Here is a 13,765-nt window from a genome sequence, read left to right as displayed (position 1 = left end):
CTGGAGATGGGAGGGTGGTGGGTGGTTGGGAATTTATGGGGGAAAAAGCCCTTTTAATCCATAAGCTGTACTTTTTTACTAAATAACAACAAAAAAAGATGTGTAACAACAGGTCTCTAACCGGCACCCATTTAATGCCAGCACTTCAGGCCAGGGAATTAACCCACTGTGCCACAGTGCTGGCCACAACTTTTTACTAGTTCAGTGTATATTACTATGTTGGCACTAAACCACCTCTACTATATCATTGAAAAGACCAATAAATACAAATTCAGGCTTTATATTTTACAATAATTTAGGAGATCCTGTGTTCCAATTTGAATAACATGATAAGTATGTTAACATTATAGCATCACAGAGACTAGAAACAAATTTGATATCAGGTTTGATATTTCTAATGCTTTATAATCATGACAATTTTATGTTGTCAAATATTTATTTCACGATTTTAATGAAATATACTCATAAAGCTGCTATATCACAATATAATGCAAACAAAAATAAACAACTTACTGGTGGTGTGTTCATTTTCTTTGGCCTTGGAAACATGTAGTGGGAATTAGGACTGTACCTGGATGAGAAGATAAATGGAAATGTGAGAGAACTGGTGTTATTTGCTCCTAGACTCAGAGCAATATCATGATAGAAGTGAATACAAAATACCAAATACATTAGCTGTAGAAAAGAACACCAATCAGCTTCCCTCAGTAGTAACAGTGCTTTACACATGACAAGGACCAAAGAAGATGTCCTTGAAAGAGCACCAACAGTGACTTGATTAGCTCTTGTCCTGACTGTTGATGTACAATGTAATACTTTATCCATGTTAGTATTTTTTTGTTCTAGTACTATTGGTTGAACTCTGTAATTAACACAATTATTCCTGGTGTTTAAATTTCAACTGAAAAGTGATCCCTGTTAGGAATTTGGAAAACATTATGCTGACTGAAATAAGCCAGTCCCAAAGGGACAAATATCATATGTTCTCCCTGATCAGTGACAACTAACTGAGCACCAAAAAGGAAACCTGTTAAAGAGAAATGAACACTACGAGAAACCGTGACTTGATCAGCCCTTGCCCTGACTGTTGGTGAACAACTTAATACGTTATCACTCTTAGTAATTGTTTTGTTTGTGTTACTTAATACTGTTGGTTGAATACTGTAATCAATACACAGATATTCTTAAGTGTTGAAACTTAACTGAAAAGTGATCGTTGTTAAATATAAGAGTGTGAATAAGAGAGGGAAGTGATGTGCAATTCGGGACATGCTCAAGCTGACATACCTCAAACGGTCAAGTTAGAAACATACCAGGGGATTCCAATTCAATCCATCAAGGCGGCATGTGCCAATGCCATCTCACTAGTCCCAGTGATCAATTTCTGTTCACAATTGATCATAATGATGGGACTAAGAGCCAAAGGGATCACATAAACAAGACTAGTGTCTGCGAATAGTAGCTGATAGAATTAAAAGGGAGAGAATGGTCCAACATGGGAAGCGAGATACACAGCAGACTCATAGAATGGCAGATGTCCTAAACAGCACTCTGGCCTCAGAATCATCCCTTAAAACACATGAATCTGGCTTTAAAGCCCATGAGAGTATTTCAGGCATGGAAAGCCAAGACACTCTGGCAAAAAAAAAAAAAAAAAGACATAAATGAAAGATCTCCGTGATTGAGATCCCAGTGGAAAGAACAGGTCATTAAAGAAGGAAGTACCTTTCTCTGAAGGGAGGAGAGAAGTTCCACTTTGAATATGACCTTGTCTAAATATGATCAGAGCCGGTGAACTCAAAGGAATTCCATAGCCTTGGCAGCTCATGACAAGAGCCTAGGGTGATTACTGATGCCATACACAAGAGTGTTAATTTGTTAAGTGAACAACAGGAGTCACTGTGCACTTACCTTCATGTAGGATCTCTGTCCTTAATGTGCTGTACATTGTAATTTAATGCTATAACTAGTACTCAAACAGTGCTTTTCACTTTGTGTTTCTGTGTGGGTGCAAATTGTTGAAATCTTTACTTAATATATGCTAAACTGATCTTCTGTATAAAAAGAGAATTGAAAATGAATCTTGATGTGAATGGAAGGGGAGAGGGAGTAGGAAAGGGGAGGGTTGCAGGTGGGAGGGAAGTTATGGGGGAAAGCCATTGTACTCCATCAGCTCTACTTTGGAAATTTATATTCATTAAATAAAAGTTAAAATAAAGAAAGATCACCAACAATTATACTGATTGGCAGTGATAAGGCACACATAATCTTTATGTCAAAAGAAACATGTACTTGCTACTTAATTTGTTTAAAATGTTACTGCCAAGAAGCAATTTTTTATTTTAAGAATGCTTGTGAGTCAAGTTGCAAAATACCACAGAAAGAAACAAATGCTGCCACTAAAATCTACCCTATAGAAAAATACTTGGGTGATGTTAACTATTATTCTGTTGCTACAAATATACTTCATGGTACTTCATATTGTTAGTTTCACTAGAACATATTTTGATGTTACACACTGAAAATTCTATAGAATATATTCTGCTTGTAACCACGATATTTTTGTCCACAGCTGTGTAGAAAAATGAATATAATATACATTTATTATGCTATATCTTTATAGTAATTATTGCAAAAGACACCTCCCAGTTTCCAAATATTCATGTAGTTCTTCCCTAAAATGCTTCTTGGCATTCAGTGAATATAACACCAACATGATTTGAAAAGTTATATTATGAAGAAGCCTCAGAACTTCCTGTTGGAGATACAGGACCCAGGCAAAATTTCATAGCAAACCATCAGACTTGGGAATGTTAAATGTTGTGATGCAAGTTAGTCTGCTGCTTGGGAAATACTATATCTAATACCAACATGCCCAGATGCGTGATTGATATTCTGCATATTCAAGGCAGCACCCTGCTAAGATGTCTATGAGGCAGTAGTTGGTGCATAAGCACTTGGATTCCTACCACCCACACATTCATAAAGGATGGAGTCCTGTACCTGAACATATATGTTAATTTCTTCTGATTTAACTTTGCATGGAATTAAATTCTTCCCTTCTCATCAAGGTTATTAATATTTGATGTTGAACAAATCCAGATACGTGTAAGCTCTCCTCCATTAGAAAACAATAATAGGGATCAGGGGCAAGATTGCAGAGTAGGGAGGGAGCTTGCTGCTCTATTCTTGGGGAAGATAGTTTTTAAAAAATGGAAAGAGTGCAGATTCAGGCAAGAGTTTTGGGTTAAAAAGCAGAGGAAGCTCTACATATTGGAGGGACAAAGTGGACCTACATGGAGGGATTAACAAATCAGAACTCCAGCAGCCAAGAGCCTCCACATCAGAGAGGAGAGTGTGGTGAGACCAGACTGCATAAGCCAAATCCATGGGTGAAAAAGCTGCAGGAAGAGCCTAGAGAGAATCTGACTTGGAGCCAATTGGGGGATAATGTACCTGCCAAACTAGAGGAGAAAAAAAAGAGGGGGCACATTTTCTCTGTCCATAGCACCCTGCAACTGCAACATGTAAGCAAGTGATATAGAACAAGTGCCATTTTGACACATATGACAGCTGTGCTAGCTTGTGTCAGCATCTTGAAAGCAGCCAAGCAGAGAATCCTGATCTGGTGGGGAGATCTGGCAGGGGGGTATGCTGCTTGAGACTGTGTGAGGCTTCTGTGCTAGGACTGTGTAAATACTGAGGTTGTGTGGGAGCAAAAAGGGAGTCACCGGGACTTTGAGCAATCAGTGTGGGAGGCTCCACACAATCAGCATTCCCTGGTTACCAGGCAAGGGTCATTGCTGGAGAATCCAAACTTATACTGAAAACTGCACAGATCCTTTGTGTGGTCCTTGTGGCAGTGCCAATAAATAATATACCCTCTGGGGCTAGCACCCAGGCACTGGTCTCATTTGAGGAGAGGAGCTCAGATGAATCTACACCAACAGACAAGAAGAAACCTCCCCTCTAATAAAAAAAAGAGATTTAAGATGCCAAAATTGGTGTGTCACTTCAGACACACCCTTCACTCTGAAGCAATGAACAGAGCTCCCTGGCTAGAATCACCACATGCCTTTAGGTATTTCCTGAAAGCAGACAATCTGATAATGAACACAGACATAGTCCACAGATAAAAGCTGCAACAGCAAAAATAAAATGACTATGTCCACAAATACTAAATAACAAATGCACCAAACAAGAATATGGAAGACAAAATGATGCCCCCCGAAGAACACAACACTACAATAATAGATTGTGAAGATGATGAGATTAAAAATATCCAGAAGTAGAATTCAAAATATTGATCACAGGATTGCTTAAAAGTAATCAGAAGAAAATGCATGAACTAATAAAATCTATACATGACATGAAAGAAATTTTCTCCCATGAAATTGAGAACTTAAGGAGAAATCAAAATGAAATCTTGGAAATGAAGAAGTCAATAGAGCAAATTAGAAAATGCAGTGGAAAGCCTTAACAAAAGAATCTGTGAATCAAAAGAAAGAATATCTGACTTAGAAGACAAAAAAAAGGAAATCATTCAGAGAGATCAAACATAAGAAGAAATTAGAAAGTTAAAATACACTGTTGGTAAATTATAGATACTATCAAATGACCCAACATAAAAGTTCTAGGAATTTATGAAGTTTTGGAAAGATGGGATGGATGAGAAGGCCTTTTTAGTGAAATAATTCCAGAAAACTTCCCTAATTTGGAGAAATAAAGGGACATTTAAGTCCGAGGAGCATATAGAACTCCTAAAAGAAATGACCAGAAAATATATTCACCATGATAGATTATAAGCAAACTTTCCACAGTAAAACATAAAGAAAAGATTCTAAAATCTTCACAAGAGAAACACTAGATTTATTTCAGGGATCTCCAGTTAGACTCAGAGTGGACTTCTCATCAGAAATCCTACACGCTAGGAGGGTATATCACTATTATAAATGCATATGCACCTAATTACAGGGCACCTGACTATTTAAAACAAACATTAAAGGAAGCAAAGGGAGACATAAATTCAAACATAATAGTAATGGAGGGCTTCAATACCCCACATTCAGGAATGGACAGATCCACAAGACAGAAATTCAGCAAGGAAACAGCAGAGGTAATCAACACTATAGACCAAATGGATCTAATAAATATCCACAGAAATTTTCACCTTACAGTTCCAGAATACATATTATTCTCAGGAGTGTATGGAACTTTTTCTAGGATTGACCACATACTAGACCATAAAGCAAACATCAGCAAATTCCAAAACCAAAAAAAAAAAAAAAAATCAGAATCATACTACGCTTCTTCTCACACCACAATGGAATGATGCTGGAAATCAGCAACTTAACAATCTCTGAAACATATGCAAACATATGGAGACTGAACAATATGCTTTAGAATAAAGAGTGGGTCATAGAAGAAATAAAAGTTGAAATAAAAAATTTTGGGAAACAAATGAAGCAACAACAAAATATCAAACTTATGGTGTACAGCAAAAGCAATGTTAAGAGGAAAGTTTGTAACAATTGGTGCCTATATCAAGAAACTGGAAATACACCAAATAAATGAGCTATCAATGCATCTCAAGGATCTAGAAAATGAGCAAACCAAACCAAAACTAATAGGAGAAAAGAAATATCAAAATTAGAGAGGAAATTTAAAAAATGAATCCAAAAAACAATATAAAAGATCAGCAAAATAAAGAGCTGTGGCCGGTGCCGCGGCTCAATAGGCTAATCCTCTGCCTGGTGGTGCCAGCACACCGGGTTCTAGTCCCGGGCGGGGTGCCGGATTCTGTCCCGGTTACCCCTCTTCCAGGCCAGCTCTCTGCTGTGGCCAGGGAGTGCAGTGGAGGATGGACCAAGTGCTTGGGTCCTGCACCCCATGGGAGACCAGGATAAGCACCTGGCTTCTGCCTTCAGATCAGCATGGTGCACCAGCTGCAGTGTGCCGGCCATGGCAGCCATTGGAGGGCGAACCAATGGCAAAGGAAGACCTTTCTCTCTGTCTCTCTCTCTCTCACTGTCCACTCTGCCTGTAAAAAAAGAGATTTTTTTTAAATAAAATTGACACATAATTGGGCAACTAACCCAAAAAAAGATGCAAATGAATAAAACTAGAGATGAAAAAGAAAATGTAACAACAGACACCATGAAGTGAATTACAAGAAATTAATACAAAGAGCTGCATGTCAACAAGCTGGAAACATAAATGAAATGGACAGGTTCCTGGAAACAAACAACCTAGCTACATGGAGCAATGAATACATAGACAACCTAAACAGACAAATTTCCAAGATGAAAATTGAATCAGTAATAAAGACCCTCTCGACAAACAAAAGCTGAGGTCCCGATGTCTTCACTGCTGAATTTTAACAGAAATTTAAAAGAGAACTAATATCAATTCTTCTCAAGTTATTCAAAACAATTGAAAGAGAGGGAATTTTCACAAATCTTTCCCTGAAGCCAGCATCACCTTAATTTCTAAACACGGAAAAAGACACAATAGAGAAAGAGAACTACACACCAATTTCCCTAAATCAAATAGCGGCAAAATTCCTTAATAAAATTCTAGTCAATGGAATCCAACAACACATCTAAAGATCATTCACGCAGACCAAGTGGAATTTATCCTTGGAATGCATGGATGGTTCAATACTTGCAAATCAATCAATGTGATACATCACATTAACAAATTTAAGAACGAAACCAAATGATTATCTCTATATGCAGAGAAAGCATTTGATAAAATACAACACCCTTTCATGATGAAAACTGAGCAAATTGAGTATAGAGGAAAATCTCTTGACACAATCAAGGAAATTTATGACAAATATAGTCAGCATCCCATTGAATGAGGAAAAGTTAGAAGCATTCTCACTGAGATCTGGAACTAGACAAGGATGCCCATGCTCAACATTGCTATTCAGTATAATCCTGGAAGATTTAACCAGAGCCATTAGCCAGAAAAAGAAATCAAGGGACACAAATTGGTAAAGAGAAAGTCAAACTATCTCTATGTGCAGATGACATCTCTATTTGCAGATGGATCCAAAAGACTCCTCCAAGAGATTATGTGAACTCATGGAAGAGTTTGGTAATGTAGGAGGATATACAACCAATACACAGACATTAAAACAGCCTTTGTATACACAGATTGTATACACAATGGCATGTTTCATAAAGAATTTCTCAGATCATTCCCATTCACAATAGCATGGAGTAAATTTAACCAACAATGCCAAAGATCTTTATGATGTGAATTATAAAATATTAAAAAAGAAACAGAAGATAAAAATGAAAAAAAAATCCATGTTCATGAATTATAAGAAGCAATATCATCAAAATGCCCATTATTCTAAAAGCAATTTATGAATTCAATGTGATACCAATCAAAATAGCAAAGACATTCTTCTAAGATCTAGAAAAATGATGAAGAAACACAGGAGACCTTGCATAGCTAAAGCAATATTATAGAACAAAAACAAAGCCAGAGGCATCACAATACAAGGTCTCAAGACATGCTTCAAGGCAGTTATAATAAAAGCAGCCTAGTAATTGTGAAAAAAAAAAGATGGATGGACAAAATGAACAAACAAACAAACCACCAGAAGTCAATCCAAGCATCTTCAACCAACTTATATTCAACCAAAGAGCATAAACACACCCCTGGAGTAAGGACAGTCTCTTCAGCAAGTGGTGCTGGGAAAACTGGATTCCCACATGCAAAAATATGAAGCAAAACCCCTGCTTTACACCATACACAAAAATCCATTCAAAATGATCAAAGACATAAATCTATGAGCTGATAACACCATATTATTAAAGAACATTGGGGAAAGCCAGGAAGATAATTGGCTCAGGCAAAGAGTTCTTTGAAAAGAAACCAGAGGCACTGGCAATCAAAGCCATAATTAAGAAATGGGATTACACTCAGAAAGTGAAGAGGCTACTGATAGAATGGGAGAAATTATTTGTAAACTATGCAGCTGACGAAAGATTTATAACCAGGATATATAAAGAGATCAAGAAACTCCACAACCATGAAACAAACAACCCAGTGAAGAAATGGGCCAAGCATTTAAATAGATGTTTTTCAAAATAGGAAATCCAGATGGAAAAGAGACAAATAAAAAATGTCTAGAATCACTAGCCATCAAGGAAATGCAATTTAAAACCACAGTGATGTGGTTGGCACTGTGGTGCAGTGGGTTAAATCCCTGGCCTGAAGTGCAGGCATCCCATATGGGTGCCAGTTCTAGTCCCAGCTGCTCCTCTTCCTATACAGCTCTCTGCTATGGCCTGGGAAAAAATAGAATATGGCCTAAGTCCTTGGGAACCTGCACCCATGTGGGAGACCCTGGAGAAGTTCCTGGCTTTGGATCAGCACTGCTGTAGTCATTGCAGCCATCTGGGGAGTGAACCATCAGGTGGAAGACCTCTATCTCTGTCTCTACCTCTCTCTGTAACTCTGTCTTTCAAATAAATTCAATAAATCTTTAAAAAGAACACAGTGAGGTTTCACCTCATTCCAGTTAGAATTGCTTTCATACAGAAATCAACAAGCAGCAAATGCTGATGAGAATGTGAGGCAAAAGGTACCCCAACCCATTGCTGGTGGGAATGTAAACTTGTAAAGCCACTATGAAAGACCGTTTGGAAATACCTCAGAAATCTGAATATAGACCTACCATATGATCCAGCCATTTCACTCCTGGGAATTTACCCAATGGAAATGAAATCAGCAAATGAAAAATGTTATCTGTACCTCGATGTTTATGAAAGCTGCATTCACAATAGCTAAGACATGGAATTGACCTAAATGCCCTTCAACTAAAGACTGGATAAGGAAATTATGGGATATATACTCTATTGTATACTACACAATGGATAAAAACAATGAAATCCATTCATTTGCAACAAAATGAATGAATCTGGAAAACATACTGAGTGAAATTAGACAGTCCCAATATACTTTTTTTTTAAACTTTTATTTAATGCATATAAATTTCCAAAGTACGACTTATGGACTACAATGGCCTCCCCCCCACACCGTCCCTCCCACCCACAACCCTCCCCTTTCCCACTCCCTCTCCCCTTCCATTCACATCAAGATTCATTTTCGATTATCTTAATATACAGAAGATCAGCTTAGTATACATTAAGTAAGGATTTCAACAGTTTGCTCCCACACAGAAACATAAAGTGAAAAATAATAGATGATTTTTTTAAATGATGATGAAATCAGAGCAGACCTATTGTCATGTTTAATCCCAGTGAGAGTCAAGTTGGGAATTGATAATTTCTTTTTTTTTTTTTTTTACAGAGGATCAGTTTAGTATGCATTAAGTAAGGATTTCAACAGTTTGCACCCCCATAGAAACACAAAGTGAAATATATTGTTTGAGTACTCATTATAGCATTAAATCTCAATGTACAGCACACTAAGGACAGAGATCCTACATGAGGAGTAAGTGCACAGTGACTCCTGTTGTTGACTTTACCAATTGACACTGCTGTCTATGGCATCAGTAATCTCCCTATGCTCCAGTCATGAGTTTCCAAGGCTATGGAAGCCCTCTGAGTTCTCCGACTCTTATCTTGTTTAGACAAGGTCATAGTCAAAGTGGAGGTTCTCTCCTCCCTTCAGAGAAAGGTACCTCCTTCTTTGATGACCTGTTCTTTCCACTGGGATCTCACTCGCAGAGATCTTTTGCCAGAGTGTCTTGGCTTTCCATGCCTGAAATACTCTCATGAGCTTTTCAGCCAGCTCCGAATGCCTTTAGGGCTGATTCTGAGGCCAGAGTGCTATTTAGGACATCTGCCATTCTATGAGTCTGCTGAGTATCTCACTTCCCATGTTGGATCACTCTCCCCTTTATTTACTCCATCGGTTAGCGTTAGCAGGTACTAGACTTGTCTATGTGCTCCCTTTGACTCCCAGTCCCTTCACCATGGCCAACTGTGAACTGAAACTGATCACCTGGAACAGTGAGATGGCATTGGTACATGCCACCTCGATGGGATTGAATTGGAATCCCCTGGTATGCTTCCAACTCCACCACTAGGGGCAGGTCAGCCTGAGCATGTCCCAAATTATACATCTCTTCCCTCTCCCATTCCCACCACCATGTTCAACAGGGATCACATTTCAGTTAATTTTCAACACTTAAGAATAACTGTGCATCAATTACAGATCTAAACCAGTCATATTAAGTAGAACAGATAAAAAAAACTACTAAGAGGGATAATGTATTTAGTTGTTCATTAACAGTCAGGGCTATGCTGATCAAGCCACCATTTCCCATAGTGTCCACCTCACTCCAACAGGTTTCCCTCTTGGTGTTCAGTCAGTCATCACCGATCAGGGAGAACATATGGTATTTGTCCCTTTGGGACTGGCTTATTTCACTCAGCATGATGTGTTCCAGATTCCTCCATTTTGTTGCAAATGACTGGATTTCGTTGTTTCTTACTGCGGTATAGTATTCTAAAGAGTACATATCCCATAATTTCTTTATCCAGTCTATCGTTGATGGGCATTTAGGTTGGTTCCAGGTCTTGGCTATTGTGAATTGAGCTGCAATAAACATTAGGGTGCAGACCTCTTTTTTGTTTGCCAATTTAAATTCCTTTGGGTAAATTCCAAGGAGTGGGATGGCTGGGTCGAATGGTAGGGTTATCTTCAGGTTTCTGAGGAATCTCCAGACTGACTTCCATAGTGGCTTGACCAGTTTGCATTCCCACCAACAGTGTGTTAGTGTCCCTTTTTCCCCACATCCTCGCCAGCATCTGTAGTTGGTAGATTTCTGCATGTGAGCCATTCTAAACGGGGTGAGGTGAAACCTCATTGTGGTTTTGATTTGCATTTCCCTGATTGCTAATGACCTTGAACATTTTTTCATGTGCCTGTTGGCCATTTGGATTTCCTCTTTTGAAAATTGTCTATTGAGGTCCTTGGCCCATCTCTTAAGTGGGTTGTTGGTTTTGTTTTTGTGGAGTTTCTTGATCTCTTTGTAGATTCTGGTTATTAACCCTTTGTCTGTTGCATAGTTTGCAAATATTTTTTCCCATTCTGTCGGTTGTCTCTTCACTCTCCTGACTGTTTCTTTTGCAGTACAGAAACTTCTCAATTTGATGCAATCCCAATAGTTGATTTTGGCTTTGACTGTCTGTGCCTCCTGGGTCTTTTCCAGAAATTCTTTGCCTGTGCCAATATCTTGAAGGGTTTCTCCGATGTTCTCTAGTAACTTGATGGTGTCAGGTCATAGATTTAGGTCTTTAATCCATGCTGAGTGGATTTTTGTGTAAGGTGTAAGGTAGGGGTCTTGCTTCATGATTCTGCACGTGGAAATCCAATTTTCCCAGCACCATTTATTGAATAGACTGTCCTTGCTCCAGGAATTAGTTTTAGATCCTTGATCAAATATAAGTTGGCTGTAGATGTTTGGGTTGATTTCTGGTGTTTCAATTCTGTTCCATTGGTCTATCCATCTGTTTCTGTACCAGTACCATGCTGTTTTAATTACAACTGCCCTGTAGTATGTCCTGAAATCTGGTATTGTGATGCCTCCGGCTTTGTTTTTGTTGTACAAGATTGCTTTAGCTATTCGAGGTCTCTTGTGCCTCCATATAAATTTCAGCACCATTTTTTCCAGATCTGAGAAGAAGGTCTTCGGTATCTTGATTGGTATTGCATTGAATCTGTAAATTGCTTTTGGGAGAATGGACATTTTGATGATATTGATTCTTCCAATCCATGAGCATGGAAGATTTTTCCATTTCTTGGTATCCTCTTCTATTTCTTTCTTTAAGGTTTTGTAATTTTCATCGTAGAGATCTTTAACGTCTTTGGTTAAGTTTATTCCAAGGTATTTGATTGTTTTTGTAGCTATTGTGAATGGGATTGATCTTAGAAGTTCTTCCTCAGCCATGGCATTGTCTGTGTATACAAAGGCTGTTGATTTTTGTGCATTGATTTTATACCCTGCTACTTTGCCAAACTCTTCTATGAGTTCCAGTAGTCTCTTAGTAGAGTTCTTTGGGTCCCCTAAATACAGAATCATGTCATCTGCAAAGAGGGATAGTTTGAGTTCTTCCTTCCCAATTTGTATCCCTTTAATTTCTTTTTCTTGCCTAATAGCTCTGGCTAGAACCTCCAGAACTATATTGAATAGCAGTGGTGAGAGTGGGCATCCCTGTCTGGTTCCAGATCTCAGTGGAAATGCTTCCAACTTTTCCCCATTCAATAGGATGTTGGCTGTGGGTTTTTCATAGATTGCTTTGATTGTATTGAGGAATGTTCCTTCCAAACCCAGTTTGCTTAGAGTTTTCATCATGAACGGGTGTTGTATTTTATCAAATGCTTTCTCGGCATCTATTGAGATAATCATATGGTTTTTCTTCTGCAGTCTGTTAATGTGGTGTATCACATTGATTGTCTTGCGCACATTAAACCATCCCTGCATACCAGGGATAAATCCCACTTGGTCTGGGTGGATGATCTTTCTGATGTGTTGTTGCATTCTATTGGCCAGAATTTTATTGAGGATTTTTGTATCTATGTTCATCAGGGATATTGGTCTGTAATTCTCTTTTAGTGCTGCATCTTTTTCCGACTTAGGAATTAAGGTGATGCTGGCTTCATAGAAAGAATTTGGGAGGACTCCCTCTTCTTCGATTGTTCTGAATAGTTTGAGAAGAATTGGAGTTAGTTCTTCTTTAAACGTCTGGTAGAATTCAGCAGTGAATCCATCTGGTCCTGGGCTTTTCTTTGTTGGGAGGGCCTTTATTACTGTTTCAATTTCTGTCTCAGTTATGGGTCTGTTTAGGTTTTCGATGTCTTCCTGGTTCAATTTAGGCAGGTTGCATGTGTCCAGGAATCTATCCATTTCTGATAGGTTTCCCTGTTTGCTGGCATACAAGTCCTTGTAGTAATTTCTGATGATTCTTTTTATTTCTGTGGTGTCTGTTGTTACATTTCCTTTTTCATCTCTGATTTTATTGATTTGGGTCTTTTCTCTTCTTTTTTTAGTTAGTTGGGCCAATGGGGTGTCAATTTTGTTTATTTTTTCAAAAACCAGCTCTTCGTTTGGCTGATTTTTTGTAATGTTTTTCTTGATTCAATCCTGTTGATTTCTTCTCTGATTTTAATTATTTCTCTTCTCCTACTAGATTTGGGTCTGATTTGCTGTAGGTTTTCTAGATCCTTGAGATGAATTGAAAGCTCATCTATTTGGTGTCTTTCCAATTTCTTGATGTAGGCACCTATTGATATAAACTTTCCTCTTAACACTGCTTTTGCTGTGTCCCATAAGTTTTGGTATGTTGTGCTGTTATCCTCATTTACTTCCAGAAAGTTTTTGATTTCTCTTTTGATTTCTTCTATGACCCATTGTTCATTCAGGAGCATGTTGTTCAATCTCCATGTGTTTGCGTATGCTCTAGGGATTCCTGAGTTGCTAATTTCCAACTTCATTCCTTTATGGTCTGAGAAGCTGCATGGTATGATTCTAATTCTTTTGAATTTGCTGAGACTTGCTTTATGGCCTAGTATGTGGTCAATCCTAGAGAAGCTTCCATGTACTGCTGAGAAGAATGTAAAATCTTTAGCTGTAGGATTGAAAGTTCTGTATATATCTGTTAGATCCATTTGGGCTATAGTGTCGTTTAAATCTACTGTATCCTTGTTGATCTTCTGACCGGATGATCTGTCTATTTCTGAGAGTGGAGTATTGAAGTCCCCCAGTACTACTGTATTG

This window comes from Oryctolagus cuniculus, chromosome 16, assembly GCF_964237555.1.
Source record: "Oryctolagus cuniculus chromosome 16, mOryCun1.1, whole genome shotgun sequence".
In the NCBI taxonomy this organism is placed as follows: domain Eukaryota; kingdom Metazoa; phylum Chordata; class Mammalia; order Lagomorpha; family Leporidae; genus Oryctolagus; species Oryctolagus cuniculus.
Note: the sequence above shows the minus strand (reverse complement) of the source record.